This window comes from Haliotis rufescens, unplaced genomic scaffold (assembly GCF_023055435.1).
Source record: "Haliotis rufescens isolate VD_foot unplaced genomic scaffold, xgHalRufe1.0.p SCAF_125, whole genome shotgun sequence".
NCBI lineage: Eukaryota > Metazoa > Mollusca > Gastropoda > Lepetellida > Haliotidae > Haliotis > Haliotis rufescens.
The window spans coordinates 49,474-71,060 of NW_025963808.1; positions in this window are offsets into that span (position 1 = coordinate 49,474).

The window sequence follows — 21,587 nt, forward strand, 5'->3', positions numbered from 1 at the left end:
CATGGTGATACCAGAAATACATGGTGACACATGAAATACATGGTGATACATGCTGATACCTAGTGATACCTGAAATACATGGTGATACATGGTGATACATGGTGATACATGAAATACATGGTGATACATGGTGATACATGGTGATACATGAAATACATGGTGATACCTGAAATACATGGTGATACCTGAAATACATGGTGACACATGAAATACATGGTGATACATGGTGATACCTAGTGATACCTGAAATACATGGTGATACATGGTGATACCTGAAATACATGGTGATACATGAAATACATGGTGATACATGGTGATACCTGAAGTACATGGTGATACATGAAATACATGGTGATACATGGTTATACATGGTGATACATGAAATACATGGTGATACATGGTTATACATGGTGATACATGGTGATACATAGTGATACCTGAAATACATGGGGATACATGGTGATACATGAAATACATGGTCATACCTGAAATACATGGTGATACATTGTGATACCTCAAATACATGGTGATACATGGTGATACCTGAACTAATGGTGATACATAGTGATACATGGTAATACCTGAAATACATGGTGATACCTGAAATACATGGTGATACCTGAAATATATGGTGATACATGGTGATACCTGAAATACATGGTGATACATGGTGATACATGGTGATACATGAAATACATGGTGATACATGAAATACATGAAATACATGGTGATACATGATGATACATTGTGATGCATGATGATAAATGGTGATACATGAAATACATGGTGATACATAGTGATACATGGTGATACATGGTGATGCATGGTGATACATGAAATACATGGTGATACATGGTGATACCTGAAATACATGGTGATGCATGGTGATACATGGTGATGCATGGCGATACATGGTGATACATGAAATACATTGTGATACATGAAATACATGGTGATACATGGTGATGCATGGTGATACATGGTGATACCTGAAATACATGGAGATACTTGGTGATACATCCACCCACTCATCCATCCATCTATCCATCCATCCACCCATTCATCCATCCATCCACTCACTCATCGATCCATCTATCCATCGATCCACCAACTCATCCATCCACCCACTCATCCATCCACCCACTCCTTCATCCATCCACCCCTCATCCATCCATCCACTCACTCATCCATCCATCCATCCACTCATCCATGCATCCACCCAATAATCAATCCACCCACTCATCCATCCATCCACACTCATCCATCCATCGATCTATCCATCCACCCACTCATCCATCCATCCACTCACTCATCCATCCATCCATCCACTCATCGATCCATCCATCCACTCATCCATCCATCCATCCATCCACTCATCCATCCATCCATCCATCCACTCATCCATCCATCCATCCATCCACTCATCCATGCATCCACCCAATCATCAATCCACCCACTCATCCATCCATCCACCCACTCATTCATCCATCTATCCATCCACTCATCCATCCATCCACCCCCTCATCCATCCATCTATCCATGCACTCATCCATCCATCCACCCACTCATCCATCCATCCACCCACTCATCCATCCATCCATCCACCCACTCATCCATCCGTCTATCCACCCAATCATCCATCCACACACCCATCCATCTACCCACTCATCAATCCGCCCACTCAGTTGCGGGTGGATGCGTGCGTGCGTGTGTGACGAAGAGAACTGCCACTCTGGCCATGACCTCCACGTGCGTGCGTGTGTGACCAAGAGAACTGCCACTCTGGCCGTGATCTCAACGTGCGTGCGTGCGTGCGTGCGTGCGTGCGTGTGTGACCAAGAGAACTGCCACTCTGGCCGTGAGCTCCACGTGCGTGCGTGCGTGCGTGCGTGCGTGCGTGTGTGTGTGACCAAGAGAACTGCCACTCTGGCCGTGAGCTCCATTTTCTCCTTCAAGCCACAACAAGTTTATTGTTTTGTAGATTTATTTTCAGGAGAAATTTAAAAACTGTTCAGTTTTAAAATCATAAATTTAAATTATTTGTTGTTGGTGAGCCCAAAAGGCCACTATGGGCACCACTCTTTCAGTTTAACCTTGTATACACACAAACCTTTGTAATAGAGACATCACTTGAATCCAGGTTATGGATGTAAACAATAAATATTCAATACACAGAGTCTGCACCAGTATTGGCTTGCAGAATATGGCGGTAAATATGGAGTCACGAGTTTATTGTGCGTTTTACTCCTGGGGTGACGACAACAATTACACGAATTTACCTCATTCTTTATTCCACTTTATTATTTGTTAATTTGGGGAAACAAATACTTTAAACACCGGAAAAATAATTTCTACTTAGGACAAAGTAGCCTATATGTACCAGTGTTCTAAATTTGAAACCCACAGGATATTTTATTATTCCCGTCACTGTTGTCTCAATCGCCTCTGTCGCTTCAGACCATTATGGCGGAGGTCACGTGACGTTATTTTTTTATCAACGTAAACTCTTTCTTTGTGACTCATGTTTAAACACGTTCCTTGTGCGTATTAATACGTGTAAACTAGGAGTAAAATTAGGGCACTTCTTTAATTCCAAAACAAGTCACACAAACTGACGCATTAGGCCACAAACGTTCTCTCAAGTTGACCAGTTGTCTGGCCGAAATCAAACTGAAATTTGACCACATAAAGCGTCACTGTCAGCTGTACCAGGACCAAGGCCACAGAGTTCAAGTACAAAGGGTATGACGTCATCATCGCCAGTTCTGACGTCATCATCGCCAGTTCTGACGTCACAGGTTACAACTCGGCTGAAGGTCTCCCTACCATAAGCTGGGCCCCGTCTCTAATATCACAATAAGTTGACGACACTCCTACTTTCAGAACCCGTGAAGATCCGGGTAGAATAGGTCTTCAGCAACCCATGCTTGCGGTAAAAGGCAACTATGCTTGTCGTAAAAGGCTACTAACGGGATCAGATGGTCAGGCTCGCTGACTTGGTTGGTGCATGTCATCGTATCCCAATTGCGTGGATCGATGCTCATTACATTAATCACTGGATTGTCTGGAGGGGCGGTCGGGTAGCCTAGTGGTTAAAGCGTTCGCTCAATACGCCGAAGACTCGGGTTCGATTCCCGACAGGGGTACATTGTGTGAAGCCCATTTGTGGTGTCCCTCGCCGTGATATTGCTGGAATATTGCTAAAAGTGGCGTAAAACCATACTCACTCACTCACTGGATTGTCTGGTCGAGACTCGATTATTTACAGACCGCCGTCATATTGCTGGAATATTGCTGAGTGCGGCGTAAACAACAAAACAACCAAACCGACCAACCAAGCCAATATATCAGTAGATTTATAGTAAACCAAAACTCTTTGGACACTTTCATTCATATCAAGAACCTTCATAAGTATTTAAAATCGGATGTGAAGTAGAAAAAGTTTCTAATTCTGAACAGGGTCAATATTTTTTGGTTTACTTCTGTTGTCTTTTCAATTTCTGTTCACACCCGCCATCACAAGTGACGTTGTGTCATATGGTAGAACTTCTCTACATTATGCAGAACCTTTTAGCATTAGACTATAAAGGTAAAATTTTTGGTAACATAAATCTTCTAATATAAATAATATTCTTCCTGTAAAGGTATTGTAATTATGGTATATAAGTGCAAATCCGGCAAAGCGAGTCAATGAAACAGGGGCCTTTTGACTGAATATATTTCTTTAAAGTTTACTGGTTTTTAGGCCAAGCTGAGATTTGACTTGATGCCACTGTTAGCTGAGTCACTGCCAAGTTTTCTGACACGCAAGGACAAAGGTAATGACGTCATGTTTTTTAGCTCTGAGGTCAGCATATTCATTCCGTCTGTGAAAGATAGATTTGCTGCAGGAGATTTCAACCGGACTGGTTTCCTTCTGTGTGTGGCGCAACGAGTTTTTGATACCAGTTTTGATAAGCTCCTCACATCGATGTATCGTTCCCTACTCATTCAATACGTTATCCATACCGCGGGTAGCATGCAAAGTAATAGAGTTTTGGAGGAAGACTAGTTCCACGCTATTGTTGCGCCCGATACTTAGAGACGGGACCAAGCTTTCGTCCATGTCCCCTATGGTTCAGCGGCCAGCGCAAGCAGTGCCATCCAACACGACCTTGAACTTTCTTGAATCAGAACATGGCGGCCAGGAAGTGATTTTTAGAACTGATCGTGATGGTGTTTGCTGTTTTATAAGCAAAATATGATGTGTCATCGGATATCTTACCAGCCCGTCGATACATAAGGTAGTATCTTCACTGTTTATATTTTTAAAATATATTTTGAATGTATAGATTAAGTTGTAGACACGGATCTAGCGAGACTTGCATTCGACTGCACCAACAGGCACTGTTGGGTGCGGCCGAGGCAAGACATGGCCCTTGGTGTCAATCCTCCCTCCTCTCAGGAAATAACGGAGCAATGTTCGTTAATATTATGACCGCTAATTGCCAATCAACAGAATTCTTGTAAACACAGATGCGCCGTAAGTGTATCCAGTGTGAATTTGGGTTGTTTTGACTATTTCTCAGAAAACAAACACAGGGAAGCTGAAACTCGCCTGATCTCTCTTATGTCAACCTAAAGTTGGTTCAAATGCTCTCTTTCCAAAGTATCGTTTGGTTTAAATGGCATTACCCATCACTCCCTGCCATTGACCCACCCCTCCCCATCACTCCCTGCCATTGACCCAGTGTGAATTTGGGTTGTTCTCAGAAAAACACACAGGGAAGCTGAAACTCAGATGATCGCTGTTATATTGTCAGCGTAAAGTTTGTTCAAAAGGCAAGCATGCTATTGCTAGCCATTACCCGTGTATAATTTGTTCAGATAATTTGAATATATTGAAGTGGCCATGGACTGGCAGTAATTTGGAAATACATGTAGCAGGTTTTGACATTAACCATGGTAAGTTATGTGTACAATGACCTGACCACCCTGTACACAATGGTGATAGGGAGTGATGGGGAGTGGTGGGTCAATGGTAGGGAGTGATGGGGAGGGGGTGATGGTAGGGAGTGATGGGGAGTGGATGGGCAATGGCAAGGAGTGATAGGGAGTGGTTGGTCAATGGCAGGGAGTGATGGGGAGTGGTTGGTCAATGGCAGGGAGTGTTCGGGAGTGGTTGGTCAATGGCAGGGAGAGATGGGGAGTGGATGGTCAATGGCAGGGAGTGATGGGGAGTGGTTGGTCAATGGCAGGGAGTGTTCGGGAACGGTTGGTCAATGGCAGGAGAGATGGGGAGTGGTTGGTCAATGGCAGGGAGTGATGGGGAGTGGTTGGTCAATGGCAGGGAGTGATGGGGAGTGGTTGGTCAATGGCAGGGAGAGATGGGGAGAGGTTGGTCAATGGCAGGGAGTGTTCGGGAGTGGTTGGTCAATGGCAGGGAGTGATGGGGAGTGGTTGGTCAATGGCAGGGAGTGATGGGGAGTGGTTGGTCAATGGCAGGGAGTGTTCGGGAGTGGATGGTCAATGGCAGGGAGAGATGGGGAGTGGATGGTCAATGGCAGGGAGTGATGGGGAGTGGTTGGTCAATGGCAGGGAGTGATGGGGAGTGGTTGGTCAATGGCAGGGAGAGATGGGGAGTGGTTGGTCAATGGCAGGGAGAGATGGGGAGTGGATGGTCAATGGCAGGGAGAGATGGGGAGTGGATGGTCAATGGCAGGGAGAGATGGGGAGTGGATGGTCGATGGCAGGGAGCGTTCGGGAGTGGTTGGTCAATGGCAGGGAGTGTTCGGGAGTGGTTGGTCAATGGCAGGGAGAGATGGGGAGTGGTTGGTCAATGGCAGGGAGTGTTCGGGAGTGGTTGGTCAATGGCAGGGAGTGATGGGGAGTGGATGGTCAATGGCAGGGAGAGATGGGGAGCGGTTGGTCAATGGCAGGGAGAGATGGGGAGTGGATGGTCAATGGCAGGGAGTGATGGGGAGTGGTTGGTCAATGGCAGGGAGAGATGGGGAGTGGATGGTCAATGGCAGGGAGAGATGGGGAGTGGATGGTCAATGGCAGGGAGTGATGGGGAGTGGTTGGTCAATGGCAGGGAGTGTTCGGGAGTGGATGGTCAATGGCAGGGAGAGATGGGGAGTGGATGGTCAATGGCAGGGAGTGATGGGGAGTGGTTGGTCAATGGCAGGGAGTGATGGGGAGTGGTTGGTCAATGGTAGGGAGTGGATGGTCAATGGCAGGGAGTGATGGGGAGTGGTTGGTCAATGGCAGGGAGTGATGGGGAGTGGTTGGTCAATGGCAGGGAGTGATGGGGAGTGGTTGGTCAATGGCAGGGAGTGTTCGGGAGTGGTTGGTCAATGGCAGGCAGTGATAGGGAGTAGTTGGTCAATGGCAGGGAGTGATTGGGAGTGGATGGTCAATGGCAGGGAGTGATGGGGAGTGGTTGGTCAATGGCAGGGAGTGATGGGGAGTGGTTGGTCAATGGTAGGGAGTGGATGGTCAATGGCAGGGAGTGATGGGGAGTGGTTGGTCAATGGTAGGGAGTGGATGGTCAATGGCAGGGAGTGATGGGGAGTGGTTGGTCAATGGCAGGGAGTGATGGGGAGTGGTTGGTCAATGGCAGGGAGTGATGGGGAGCGGTTGTCAATGGCAGGGAGTGTTCGGGAGTGGTTGGTCAATGGCAGGCAGTGATGGGGAGTAGTTGGTCAATGGCAGGGAGTGATGGGGAGTGGTTGGTCAATGGCAGGGAGTGATGGGGAGAGGATGGTCAATGGTAGGGAGTGTTCGGGAGTGGTTGGTCAATGGCAGGCAGTGATGGGGAGTAGTTGGTCAATGGCAGGGAGTGATGGGGAGTGGTTGGTCAATGGCAGGGAGTGATGGGGAGTGGATGGTCAATGGCAGGGAGTGTTTGGGAGTGGTTGGTCAATGGCAGGCAGTGATGGGGAGTAGTTGGTCAATGGCAGGGAGAGATGGGGAGTGGTTGGTCAATGGCAGGGAGTGATGGGGAGTGGATGGTCAATGGCAGGGAGCGTTCGGGAGTGGTTGGTCAATGGCAGGCAGTGATGGGGAGTGGATGGTCAATGGCAGGGAGAGATGGGGAGTGGATGGTCAATGGCAGGGAGTGATGGGGAGTGGATGGTCAATGGCAGGGAGTGATGGGGAGTAGTTGGTCAATGGCAGGGAGAGATGGGGAGTGGATGGTCAATGGCAGGGAGTGATGGGGAGTGGTGGGTCAATGGTAGGGAGTGGTTGGTCAATGGCAGGGAGAGATGGGGAGTAGTTGGTCAATGGCAGGCAGTGATGGGGAGTAGTTGGTCAATGGCAGGGGGAGATGGGGAGTGGATGGTCAATGGCAGGGAGTGTTCGGGAGTGGTTGGTCAATGGCAGGGAGTGATGGGGAGTGGTTGGTCAATGGTAGGGAGTGGATGGTCAATGGCAGGGAGTGATGGGGAGTGGATGGTCAATGGCAGGGAGTGATGGGGAGTGGTTGGTCAATGGCAGGGAGTGATGGGGAGTGGTTGGTCAATGGTAGGGAGTGGATGGTCAATGGCAGGGAGTGATGGGGAGTGGTTGGTCAATGGTAGGGAGTGGATGGTCAATGGCAGGGAGTGATGGGGAGTGGTTGGTCAATGGCAGGGAGTGATGGGGAGTGGTTGGTCAATGGCAGGGAGTGATGGGGAGTGGTTGTCAATGGCAGGGAGTGTTCGGGAGTGGTTGGTCAATGGCAGGCAGTGATGGGGAGTAGTTGGTCAATGGCAGGGAGTGATGGGGAGTGGTTGGTCAATGGCAGGGAGTGATGGGGAGTGGATGGTCAATGGTAGGGAGTGGATGGTCAATGGCAGGGAGTGATGGGGAGTGGATGGTCAATGGCAGGGAGAGATGGGGAGTGGATGGTCAATGGCAGGGAGTGATGGGGAGTGGTTGGTCAATGGCAGGGAGTGTTCTGGAGTGGATGGTCAATAGTAGGGAGTGGATGGTCAATGGCAGGGAGTGATGGGGAGAGGTTGGTCAATGGCAGGGAGTGATGGGGAGTGGTTGGTCAATGGCAGGGAGAGATGGGGAGTGGTTGGTCAATGGCAGGGAGAGATGGGGAGTGGATGGTCAATGGCAGGGAGTGATGGGGAGTGGTTGGTCAATAGTAGGGAGTGGATGGTCAATGGCAGGGAGTGATGGGGAGAGGTTGGTCAATGGCAGGGAGTGATGGGGAGTGGTTGGTCAATGGCAGGGAGTGATGGGTCAATGGCAGGGAGTGATGGGGAGTAGTTGGTCAATGGTAGGGAGTGATGGGGAGTGGATGGTCAATGGCAGGGAGAGATGGGGAGTAGTTGGTCAATGGGAGGGAGTGATGGGGAGTGGTTGGTCAATGGCAGGGAGTGTTCGGGAGTGGTTGGTCAATGGCAGGGAGAGAAGGGGAACGGATGGTCAATGGCAGGGAGAGATGGGGAGTAGTTGGTCAATGGCAGGGAGAGATGGGGAGTGGATGGTCAATGGCAGGGAGAGATGGGGAGTAGTTGGTCAATGGCAGGGAGTGATGGGGAGTGGTTGGTCAATGGGAGGGAAGGATGGGGAGTGGTTGGTCAATGGCAGGGAGTGATGGGTCAACGGCAGGGAGTGATGGGGAGTGGATTGTCAATGGCAGGCAGTGATGGGGAGTAGTTGGTCAATGGCAGGGAGTGATGGGGAGTGATTGGTCAATGGCAGGGAGTGGATGGTCAATGGCAGGGAGAGATGGGGAGTAGTTGGTCAATGGCAGGGAGTGATGGGGGCTGGTTGGTCAGTGACAGGGAGTGATGGGGAGTGGTTGGTCAATGGCAGGGAGTGATGGGGAGTGGTTGGTCAATGGCAGGGAGTGATGGGGAGTAGTTGGTCAATCGCAGGGAGTGATGGGGAGTGGTTGGTCAATGGCAGGGAGTGATGGGGAGTGGTTGGTCAATGGCAGGGAGTGATGGGGAGTGGTTGGTCAATGGCAGGGAGTGATGGGGAGTGGATGGTCAATGGCAGGGAGAGATGGGGAGTGATGGGTCAATGGCAGGGAGTGGATGGTCAATGGCAGGGAGAGATGCGGAGTGGATGGTCAATGGCAGGGAGTGATGGGGAGTGATGGGTCAATGGCAGGGAGTGATGGGTCAATGGCAGGGAGTGATGGGGAGAGGTTGGTCAATGGCAGGGAGTGATGGGGAGTGGTTGGTCAATGGCAGGGAGTGATGGGGAGAGGTTGGTCAGTGGCAGGCAGTGATGGGGAGTGGTTGGTCAATGGCAGGGAGTGATGGGGAGTGGTGGGTCAATGGCAGGGAGTGATGGGGAGAGGTTGGTCAGTGGCAGGGAGTGATGGGGAGAGGTTGGTCAATGGCAGGGAGTGATGGGGAGTGGTTGGTCAATGGCAGGGAGTGATGGGGAGTGGTTGGTCAATGGCAGGGAGTGATGGGGAGTAGTTGGTCAATGGCAGGGAGTGATGGGGAGTGGTTGGTCAATGGCAGGGAGTGATGGGGAGTGGTTGGTCAATGGCAGGGAGTGATGGGGAGTGGTTGGTCAATGGCAGGGAGTGATGGGGAGTGGATGGTCAATGGCAGGGAGAGATGGGGAGTGATGGGTAAATGGCAGGGTGTGGATGGTCAATGGCAGGGAGAGATGGGGAGTGGATGGTCAATGGCAGGGAGTAATGGGGAGTGATGGGTCAATGGCAGGGAGTGATGGGTCAATGGCAGGGAGTGATTGGGAGTGGTTGGTCAATGGCAGGGAGTGATGGGGAGTGGTTGGTCAATGGCAGGGAGTGATGGGGAGTGGTTGGTCAATGGCAGGGAGTGATAGGGAGAGGTTGGTCAATAGCAGGGAGTGATGGGGAGTGGTTGGTCAATGGCAGGGAGTGATGGGGAGTGGTTGGTCAATGGCAGGGAGTGATGGGGAGAGGTTGGTCAGTGGCAGGGAGTGATGGGGAGTGGTTTGTCAATGGCAGGGAGTGATGAGGAGTGGTTGGTCAATGGCAGGGAGTGATGGGGAGAGGTTGGTCAGTGGCAGGCAGTGATGGGGAGTGGTTGGTCAATGGCAGGGAGTGATGGGGAGTGATGGGTCAATGGCAGGGAGTGATGGGTCAATGGCAGGGAGTGATGGGGAGAGGTTGGTCAATGGCAGGGAGTGATGGGGAGAGGTTGGTCAATGGCAGGGAGTGATTGGGAGAGGTTGGTCAATGGCAGGGAGTGATGGGGAGTGGATGGTCAATGGCAGGGAGTGATGGGTCAATGGCAGGGAGTGATGGGGAGAGGTTGGTCAATGGCAGGGAGTGATGGGGAGTGGATGGTCAATGGCAGGAAGTGATGGGGAGTGGATGGTCAATGGCAAGGAGTGATGGGGAGAGGTTGGTCAATGGCAGGGAGTGATGGGGAGTGGATGGTCAGAATTAGGGAGTGATGGGGAGTGGATGGTCAGTGGTAGGGAGTGATGGGGAGTGGTGGGTCAATGGCAGGGAGTGGATGGTCAGTGGCAGGGAGTGGTTGGTCAATGGCAGGGAGTGATGTGGAGTGGTTGGGCAATGGCAGGCAGTGATAGGGAGTGGTTGGTCAATGGCAGGCAGTGATGGGGAGTGGATGGTCAATGGCAGGGAGTGATGGGGAGTAGTTGGTCAATGGCAGGGAGAGATGGGGAGTGGATGGTCAATGGCAGGGAGTGATGGGGAGTGGTGGGTCAATGGTAGGGAGTGGTTGATCAATGGCAGGGAGAGATGGGGAGTAGTTGGTCAATGGCAGGCAGTGATGGGGAGTAGTTGGTCAATGGCAGGGAGAGATGGGGAGTGGATGGTCAATGGCAGGGAGTGTTCGGGAGTGGTTGGTCAATGGCAGGGAGTGATGGGGAGTGGTTGGTCAATGGTAGGGAGTGGATGGTCAATGGCAGGGAGTGATGGGGAGTGGTTGGTCAATGGCAGGGAGTGATGGGGAGTGGTTGGTCAATGGCAGGGAGTGATGGGGAGTGGTTGGTCAATGGTAGGGAGTGGATGGTCAATGGCAGGGAGTGATGGGGAGTGGTTGGTCAATGGTAGGGAGTGGATGGTCAATGGCAGGGAGTGATGGGGAGTGGTTGGTCAATGGCAGGGAGTGATGGGGAGTGGTTGGTCAATGGCAGGGAGTGATGGGGAGTGGTTGTCAATGGCAGGGAGTGTTCGGGAGTGGTTGGTCAATGGCAGGCAGTGATGGGGAGTAGTTGGTCAATGGCAGGGAGTGATGGGGAGTGGTTGGTCAATGGCAGGGAGTGATGGGGAGTGGATGGTCAATGGTAGGGAGTGGATGGTCAATGGCAGGGAGTGATGGGGAGTGGATGGTCAATGGCAGGGAGAGATGGGGAGTGGATGGTGAATGGCAGGGAGTGATGGGGAGTAGTTGGTCAATGGCAGGGAGTGTTCGGGAGTGGTTGGTCAATGGCAGGGAGAGATGGGGAGCGGATGGTCAATGGCAGGGAGTGGATGGTCAATGGCAGGGAGTGATGGGGAGTGGTTGGTCAATAGTAGGGAGTGGATGGTCAATGGCAGGGAGTGATGGGGAGAGGTTGGTCAATGGCAGGGAGTGATGGGGAGTGGTTGGTCAATGGCAGGGAGTGATGGGTCAATGGCAGGGAGTGATGGGGAGTAGTTGGTCAATGGCAGGGAGTGATGGGGAGTGGATGGTCAATGGCAGGGAGAGATGGGGAGTAGTTGGTCAATGGGAGGGAGTGATGGGGAGTGGTTGGTCAATGGCAGGGAGTGTTCGGGAGTGGTTGGTCAATGGCAGGGAGTGATGGGGAGTGGTTGGTCAATGGGAGGGAGTGATGGGAAGTGGTTGGTCAATGGCAGGGAGTGATGGGTCAACGGCAGGGAGTGATGGGGAGTGGATTGTCAATGGCAGGCAGTGATGGGGAGTAGTTGGTCAATGGCAGGGAGTGATGGGGAGTGATTGGTCAATGGCAGGGAGTGGATGGTCAATGGCAGGGAGAGATGGGGAGTAGTTGGTCAATGGCAGGGAGTGATGGGGGCTGGTTGGTCAGTGACAGGGAGTGATGGGGAGTGGTTGGTCAATGGCAGGGAGTGATGGGGAGTGGTTGGTCAATGGCAGGGAGTGATGGGGAGTAGTTGGTCAATGGCAGGGAGTGATGGGGAGTGGTTGGTCAATGGCAGGGAGTGATGGGGAGTGGTTGGTCAATGGCAGGGAGTGATGGGGAGTGGTTGGTCAATGGCAGGGAGTGATGGGGAGTAGATGGTCAATGGCAGGGAGAGATGGGGAGTGATGGGTCAATGGCAGGGAGTGGATGGTCAATGGCAGGGAGTGATGGGGAGTGGATGGTCAATGGCAGGGAGTGATGGGGAGTGATGGGTCAATGGCAGGGAGTGATGGGTCAATGGCAGGGAGTGATGGGGAGAGGTTGGTCAATGGCAGGGAGTGATGGGGAGTGGTTGGTCAATGGCAGGGAGTGATGGGGAGAGGTTGGTCAGTGGCAGGCAGTGATGGGGAGTGGTTGGTCAATGGCAGGGAGTGTTCGGGAGTGGTTGGTCAATGGCAGGGAGAGATGGGGAGTGGATGGTCAATGGCAGGGAGAGATGGGGAGTAGTTGGTCAATGGCAGGGAGAGATGGGGAGTGGATGGTCAATGGCAGGGAGAGATGGGGAGTAGTTGGTCAATGGCAGGGAGTGATGTTGAGTAGTTGGTCAATGGCAGGGAGTGATGGGGAGTGGTTGGTCAATGGGAGGGAGTGATGGGGAGTGGTTGGTCAATGGCAGGGAGTGATGGGTCAACGGCAGGGAGTGATGGGGAGTGGATTGTCAATGGCAGGCAGTGATGGGGAGTAGTTGGTCAATGGCAGGGAGTGATGGGGAGTGATTGGTCAATGGCAGGGAGTGGATGGTCAATGGCAGGGAGAGATGGGGAGTAGTTGGTCAATGGCAGGGAGTGATGGGGGCTGGTTGGTCAGTGACAGGGAATGATGGGGAGTGGTTGGTCAATGGCAGGGAGTGATGGGGAGTGGTTGGTCAATGGCAGGGAGTGATGGGGAGTAGTTGGTCAATGGCAGGGAGTGATGGGGAGTGGTTGGTCAATGGCAGGGAGTGATGGGGAGTGGTTGGTCAATGGCAGGGAGTGATGGGGAGTGGTTGGTCAATGGCAGGGAGTGATGGGGAGTGGATGGTCAATGGCAGGGAGAGATGGGGAGTGATGGGTCAATGGCAGGGAGTGGATGGTCAATGGCAGGGAGAGATGGGGAGTGGATGGTCAATGGCAGGGAGTGATGGGGAGTGATGGGTTAATGGCAGGGAGTGATGGGTCAATGGCAGGGAGTGATGGGGAGAGGTTGGTCAATGGCAGGGAGTGATGGGGAGTGGTTGGTCAATGGCAGGGAGTGATGGGGAGAGGTTGGTCAGTGGCAGGCAGTGATGGGGAGTGGTTGGTCAATGGCAGGGAGTGATGGGGAGTGGTTGGTCAATGGCAGGGAGTGATGGGGAGTGGTTGGTCAATGGCAGGGAGTGATGGGGAGAGGTTGGTCAGTGGCAGGCAGTGATGGGGAGTGGTGGGTCAATGGCAGGGAGTGATGGGTAGTGATGGGTCAATGGCAGGGAGTGATGGGGAGAGGTTGGTCAATGGCAGGGAGTGATTGGGAGTGGTTGGTCAATGGCAGGGAGTGATGGGGAGTGGTTGGTCAATGGCAGGGAGTGATGGGGAGTGGTTGGTCAATGGCAGGGAGTGATAGGGAGAGGTTGGTCAATAGCAGGGAGTGATGGGGAGTGGTTGGTCAATGGCAGGGAGTGATGGGGAGTGGTTGGTCAATGGCAGGGAGTGATGGGGAGAGGTTGGTCAGTGGCAGGGAGTGATGGGGAGTGGTTGGTCAATGGCAGGGAGTGATGAGGAGTGGTTGGTCAATGGCAGGGAGTGATGGGGAGAGGTTGGTCAGTGGCAGGCAGTGATGGGGAGTGGTTGGTCAATGGCAGGGAGTGATGGGGAGTGATGGGTCAATGGCAGGGAGTGATGGGTCAATGGCAGGGAGTGATGGGGAGAGGTTGGTCAATGGCAGGGAGTGATGGGGAGAGGTTGGTCAATGGCAGGGAGTGATTGGGAGAGGTTGGTCAATGGCAGGGAGTGATGGGGAGTGGATGGTCAATGGCAGGGAGTGATGGGTCAATGGCAGGGAGTGATGGGGAGAGGTTGGTCAATGGCAGGGAGTGATGGGGAGTGGATGGTCAATGGCAGGAAGTGATGGGGAGTGGATGGTCAATGGCAAGGAGTGATGGGGAGAGGTTGGTCAATGGCAGGGAGTGATGGGGATTGGTTGGTCAATGGCAGGGAGTGATGGGGAGTGGATGGTCAGAATTAGGGAGTGATGGGGAGTGGATGGTCAGTGGTAGGGAGTGATGGGGAGTGGTGGGTCAATGGCAGGGAGTGGATGGTCAGTGGCAGGGAGTGGTTGGTCAATGGCAGGGAGTGATGTGGAGTGGTTGGGCAATGGCAGGCAGTGATAGGGAGTGGTTGGTCAATGGCAGGGAGTGATTGTGAGTGGTTGGTCAGTGGTAGGGAGTTATGGGGAGTGGTGGGTCAATAGCAGGGAGTGATGGGGAGTGGTTTGTCAATGGTAGGGAGTGATGCGGAGTGGTTGGTCAGTGGTAGGGAGTGGTGGGTCAGTAGCAGGGAGAGGTGGGTCAGTGGTTGGGAGAGGTTGGTCAGTTGCAGGGAGTGATGGAGAGAGGTTGGTCAGTGGCAGGGAGTGATGGGGAGAGGTGGGTCAGTGGTAGGGAGTGATGGGGAGAGGTGGGTCAGTGGTAGGGAGTGATGGGGAGAGGTGGGTCAGTGGCAGGGAGTGATGGAGAGAGGTTGGTCAGTGGCAGGGAGTGATGGGGAGAGGTGGGTCAATGGCAGGGAGTGATTGGGAGAGGTGGGTCAGTGGTAAGAGAGGTTGGTCAGTGGTATTGCGTGATCGGTCAATGGCGGGAAGTGATGGGGAGTGGTTGGTCAATGGCAGGGAGTGGTGGGGAGTGGTTTGTCAGTTGTAGGGAGTGATGGGGAGTGGTTGGTCAGTGGCAGGGAGTGGTGGGGAGTGGATGGTCAGTGGTAGGGAGTGATGGGGAGAGGTGGGTCAGTGGCAGGGAGTGGTGGGGAGTGGATGGTCAGTGGTAGGGAGTGATGGGGAGTGGTTTGTCAGTTGTAGGGAGTGATGGGGAGTGGATGGTCAGTGGTAGGGAGTGATGGGGAGAGGTGGGTCAGTGGCAGGGAGTGATGGGGAGTGGATGGTCAGTGGCAGGGAGTGATGGGGAGTGGCAGGCAGTGATGGGGAGTGGATGGTCAATGGCAGGGAGTGATGGGGAGTGGTTGGTCAGTGGCAGGGAGTGATGGGGAGTGGTTGGTCAGTGGCAGGGAGTGATGGGGAGTGGATGGTCAATGGCAGGGAGTGATGGGGAGTGGTTGGTCAGTGGCAGGGAGTGATGGGGAGTGGCAGGCAGTGATGGGGAGTGGATGGTCAGTGGCAGGGAGTGATGGGGAGTGGCAGGGAGTGATGGGGAGTGGTTGGTCAGTGGCAGGGAGTGATGGGGAGTGGATGGTCAATGGCAGGGAGTGATGGGGAGTGGTTGGTCAGTGGCAGGGAGTGATGGGGAGTGGATGGTCAATGGCAGGGAGTGATGGGGAGTGGTTGGTCAGTGGCAGGGAGTGATGGGGAGTGGCAGGCAGTGATGGGGAGTGGATGGTCAGTGGCAGGCAGTGATAGGGAGTGGATGGTCAATGGCAGGGAGTGATGTGGAGTGGTGGGTCAGTGGTAGGGAGTGATGGGGAGTGGATGGTCAATGGCAGGGAGTGATTTGGAGTGGATTGTCAATGGCAAGGAGTGATGGGGAGTGGATGGTCAATGGCAGGGAGTGATGGGGAGTGGTTGGTCAATGGCAGGGAGTCATGGGGAGTGGATGGTCAATGGCAGGGAGTGATGGGGAGTGGATGGTCAATGGCAGGAAGTGATGGTCAATGGCAGGGAGTGATGGGGAGTGCATGGTCAATGGCAGGGAGTGATGGGGAGTGGTTGGTCAATGGCAGGGAGTGATGGGGAGTGCATGGTCAATGGCAGGGAGTGATGGGGAGTGGTTGGTCAGTGGCAGGGAGTGGTGGGGAGTGGATTGTCAATGGCAGGGAGTGATGGGGAGTGGATGGTCAATGGCAGGGAGTGATGGGGAGTGGATGGTCAATGGTAGGGAGTGGTTGGTCAATGGCAGGGAGTGATGGGGAGCGGTGGGTCAGTGGCAGGGAGTGATGGGGAATGGTGGGTCAGTTGTAGGGAGTGATGGTGAGTGCTGGGTCAGTGGCAGGGAGTGATAGGGAGTGGATGGTCAGTGGTAGGGAGTGGTGGGTCAATGGTAGGGAGTGATGGGGAGTGGTTGGTCAGTGGCAGGGAGTGGTGGGGAGTGGATTGTCAATGGCAGGGAGTGATGGGGAGTGGATGGTCAATGGCAGGGAGTGATGGGGAGTGGATGGTCAATGGTAGGGAGTGGTTGGTCAATGGCAGGGAGTGATGGGGAGCGGTGGGTCAGTGGCAGGGAGTGATGGGGAATGGTGGGTCAGTTGTAGGGAGTGATGGTGAGTGCTGGGTCAGTGGCAGGGAGTGATAGGGAGTGGATGGTCAGTGGTAGGGAGTGGTGGGTCAATGGTAGGGAGTGATGGGGAGTCGTGGGTCAGTGATGGGGAGTGGTGGATTTGTGATGGGGAGTCGTGGGTCAGTGATGGGGAGTGGTGGATTTGTGATGGGGAGTCGTGGGTCAGTGATGGAGTGTGGTGGGTCAGTGATGGGTCGGACATCTATTTATGACCTCCGGTAAACATCTGTTTATGGCTGAACTATGTTTTGGGGTTTTTCTACAAAGCAGTTATAACTTAAACCCAACTCACTCACTAACTGATTACTGAGCACTTCCAGCCTGTTATTTAAGCCAGATAATTTCATACAGGTTTAGTGACGAATCTTGGCTTAACATCAGAAAAAAGGGTAATATTGTGCTTATTTCCAGCCCCTTTGCTTGACTTTATAAGAGCTTTATCCTATAATACCCTCTCGCTGTTAAAGGCCACTATGCTTGTCGTAAAAGACGACTAAAGTGATCGGGTGGTCAGACTCGCTGGCTTGGTTGAAGCATGTCCTAGGTCCCAATAGTGTGGATCGGTGCTCATGATATCAATCCAATCACTGGATTGTCTGGTCCAGCCTCGATTATTTACAGACCGCCATCATATATATCACGTTCACCAGTCTAGAAGGATGAATATCAAGCCCATCTCCTCTGTTGTCAATATATCACGTTCACCAGTCTAGAAGAATGAATATTGAGGCCATCTCCTCTGTTGTCAAGCAGACAACGTTCACCAGTCTAGAAGAATGAATATCCAGGCCATCTCCTCTGTTGTCAAGCAGACAAAGTTCACCAGTCTAGAATATCCAGTCCATCTCCTCTGTTGTGGCATCGTTAGGGGCAGTGACTTCACCGTGCCCATATCTCTGTACATATCAGTAATTCCTACAGACTTTCTCCCACAAATTTCTATTCATTTAAGAAATACATTCATAGCTGAGAGTTTCATTGCTTGATTTCTTGAATCTAATGGTGACATTCCACCTATATCAGGCTTAAGGCTTCTTAGACACACACCCTAGCCCCAACCCCTCAGACCACCCACCACCTATACCCCACACCACCCCACCACCCAACCCCATCCCCTACCCCATTCCCCTTCCCCAACCCTCACCACCCATCCCCTAAAAAGACAGATTTGAAAATAGATAAAGCCTATAAAAAGAACCATCTTTAAAAAGACATTGCTGGTGCAAGATCTCATTTCTGATTGAAGTGGGCATGGTGATACATGATAAACATGGTGATATATGGAGACACATGATGATGCATGACATATATGGTGTTACATGAAATACATGGGGATGCATGGTGATACATGGTGATACATGAAATACATGGTGATACATAGTGATACATGAAATACATGGTGATACATGTTGTTACCTGAAATACATGGTGATACCTGAAATACATGGTGATACATTGTGATAACTGAAATACATGGTGATACATGATAAACATGGTGATATATGGAGACACATGATGATGCATGACATATATGGTGTTACATGAAATACATGGGGATGCATTGTGATACATGGTGATACATGAAATACATGGTGATACATAGTGATACATGAAATACATGGTGATACATGTTGTTACCTGAAATACATGGTGATACCTGAAATACATGGTGATACATGGTGATAACTGAAATACATGGTGATACATGGTGATACCTGAAATTATTGAATTATATGGTGATACATGGTGATACCTGAAATACATGGTGATACATGGTGATACCTGAAATACATGGTGATACATGAAATACATGGTGATACATGGTGATACCTGAAATTATTGAATTATATGGTGATACATGGTGATACCTGAAATACATGGTGATACATGGTGATACCTGAAATACATGGTGATACATGAAATACATGGTGATACATGGTGATACCTGAAATTATTGAATTATATGGTGATACATGGTGATGCATGAAATACATGGTGATACATGGTGATACATGGTGATACATGAAATACATGGTGATACATGAAATACATGGTGATACATGTTGATACCTGAAATACATGGTGATACCTGAAATACATGGTGCTACATGGTGATAACTGAAATACATGGTGATACATGGTGATACCTGAAATTATTGAATTACATGGTGATACATGGTGATACCTGAAATACATGGTGATACCTGAAATACATGGTGATACATGGTGATACCTGAAATACATGGTGATACCTGAAATACATGGTGATACATGGTGATACCTGAAATACATAGTGATATATGGTGATGCATGAAATACATGGTGATACATGGTGATGCATGAAATACATGGTGATACATGGTGATACCTGAAATACATTGTGATACATGGTGATACATGAAATAGATGGTGATACATGAAATACATGGTGATGGATGAAATACATGGTGATACATGGTGATACCTGAAATACATGGTGATACATGGTGATACCTGAAATATATGGTGATACCTGAAATATATGGTGATACATGATGATACATGAATTATATGGTGATACATGGTGATACCTGAAATACATGGTGATACATGAAATACATGGTGATACATGATGATACATGAATTATATGGTGATACATGGTGATACCTGAAATACATGGTGATACATGGTCATACCTGAAATACATCGTGATACATGAAATAGATGGTGATACATGGTGATACATGGTGATACATGAAATACATGGTGATACATGGTGATACATGATTTATATGGTGATACCTGAAATATATTGTGATACATTGTGATACATGAAATACATGGTGATACCTGAAATACATGGTGATACATGGTGATACCTGAAATACATAGTGATATATGGTGATGCATGAAATACATGGTGATACATGGTGATACCTGAAATACATTGTGAAACATGGTGATACATGAAATAGATGGTGATACATGAAATACATGGTGATGGATGAAATACATGGTGATACATGGTGATACCTGAAATACATGGTGATACATGGTGATACCTGAAATATATGGTGATACCTGAAATACATGGTGATACATGATGATACATGAATTATATGGTGATACATGGTGATACCTGAAATACATGGTGATACAGGAAATACATGGTGATACATGATGATACATGAATTATATGGTGATACATGAAATAGATGGTGATACATGGTGATACATGAAATAGATGGTGATACATGGTGATACATGATTTATATGGTGATACCTGAAATATATTGTGATACATTGTGATACATGAAATACATGGTGATTCATGAAGTACATGGTGATACATGAAATACATGGTGATACATGGTGATACATGACATAGATGGTGATACATGGTGATACCTGAAATACATGGTGATCCATGGTGATACCTGAAATCCATGGTGATACCTGAAATACATGGTTATACATGGTGATACATGAAATACATGGTGATACATGGTGATACATGGTGATACATGAAAAACATGGTGATACATGATCATACATGAATTATATGGTGATACATGGTGATACCTGAAATACATGGTGATACATGGTGATACCTGAAATACATGGTGATGCATGGTGATACATGGTGATACATGACGTAGATGGTGATACATGGTGATACCTGAAATACATGGTGATACATGGTGATACATGGTGATACATGAAAAACATGGTGATACATGGTGATACATGAAATACATGGTGATACATGGTGATACATGGTGATACATGAAAAACATGGTGATACATGGTGATACCTGAAATACATAGTGATACATGGTGATACATGGTGATACATGAAAAACATGGTGATACATGGTGATACCTGAAATACATGGTGATCCATGGTGATACCTGAAATCCATGGTGATACCTGAAATACATGGTTATACATGGTGATACATGAAATACATGGTGATACATGGTGATACATGGTGATACATGAAAAACATGGTGATACATGATCATACATGAATTATATGGTGATACATGGTGATACCTGAAATACATGGTGATACATGGTGATACCTGAAATACATGGTGATGCATGGTGATACATGGTGATACATGACGTAGATGGTGATACATGGTGATACCTGAAATACATGGTGATACATGGTGATACATGGTGATACATGACATAGATGGTGATACATGGTGATACCTGAAATACATGGTGATACATGGTGATACCTAAAATCCAAGGTGATACCTGAAATACATGGTGATACATGGTTATACATGAAATACATGGTTATACATGGTGATACATGAAATACATAGTGATACATGGTGATACATGAAAAACATGGTGATACATGATCATACATGAATTATATGGTGATACATGGTGATACCTGAAATACATGGTGATACATGGTGATACTTGAAATACATGGTGATGCATGGTGATACCTGAAATAGATCGTGATACATGGTGATACCTGAAATACATGGTGATACATGGTGATACATGGTGATACATGGTGATACATGACATAGATGGTGATAGATGGTGATACCTGAAATACATGGTGGTACATGGTGATACATGAAATACATGGTGATACCTGAAATACATGGTGATACATGGTGATACCTGAAATACATGGTGATACATGAAATACATGGTGATACATGAAATACATGGTGATACATGAGGATACATGAAATATATGGTGATACATGATGATACATGAAATACATGGTGATACATGGTGATACATGGTGATACCTGAAATACATACTGATACATGGTGATACATGGTGATACATGAAATACATGGTGATACCTAAAATACATGGTGATACCTGAAATACATGGTGACACATGAAATACATGGTGATACATGGTGATACCTAGTGATACCTGAAATACATGGTGATACATGGTGATACCTGAAATACATGGTGATACATGAAATACATGGTGATACATGGTGATACCTGAAGTACATGGTGATACATGAAATACATGGTGATACATGGTTATAC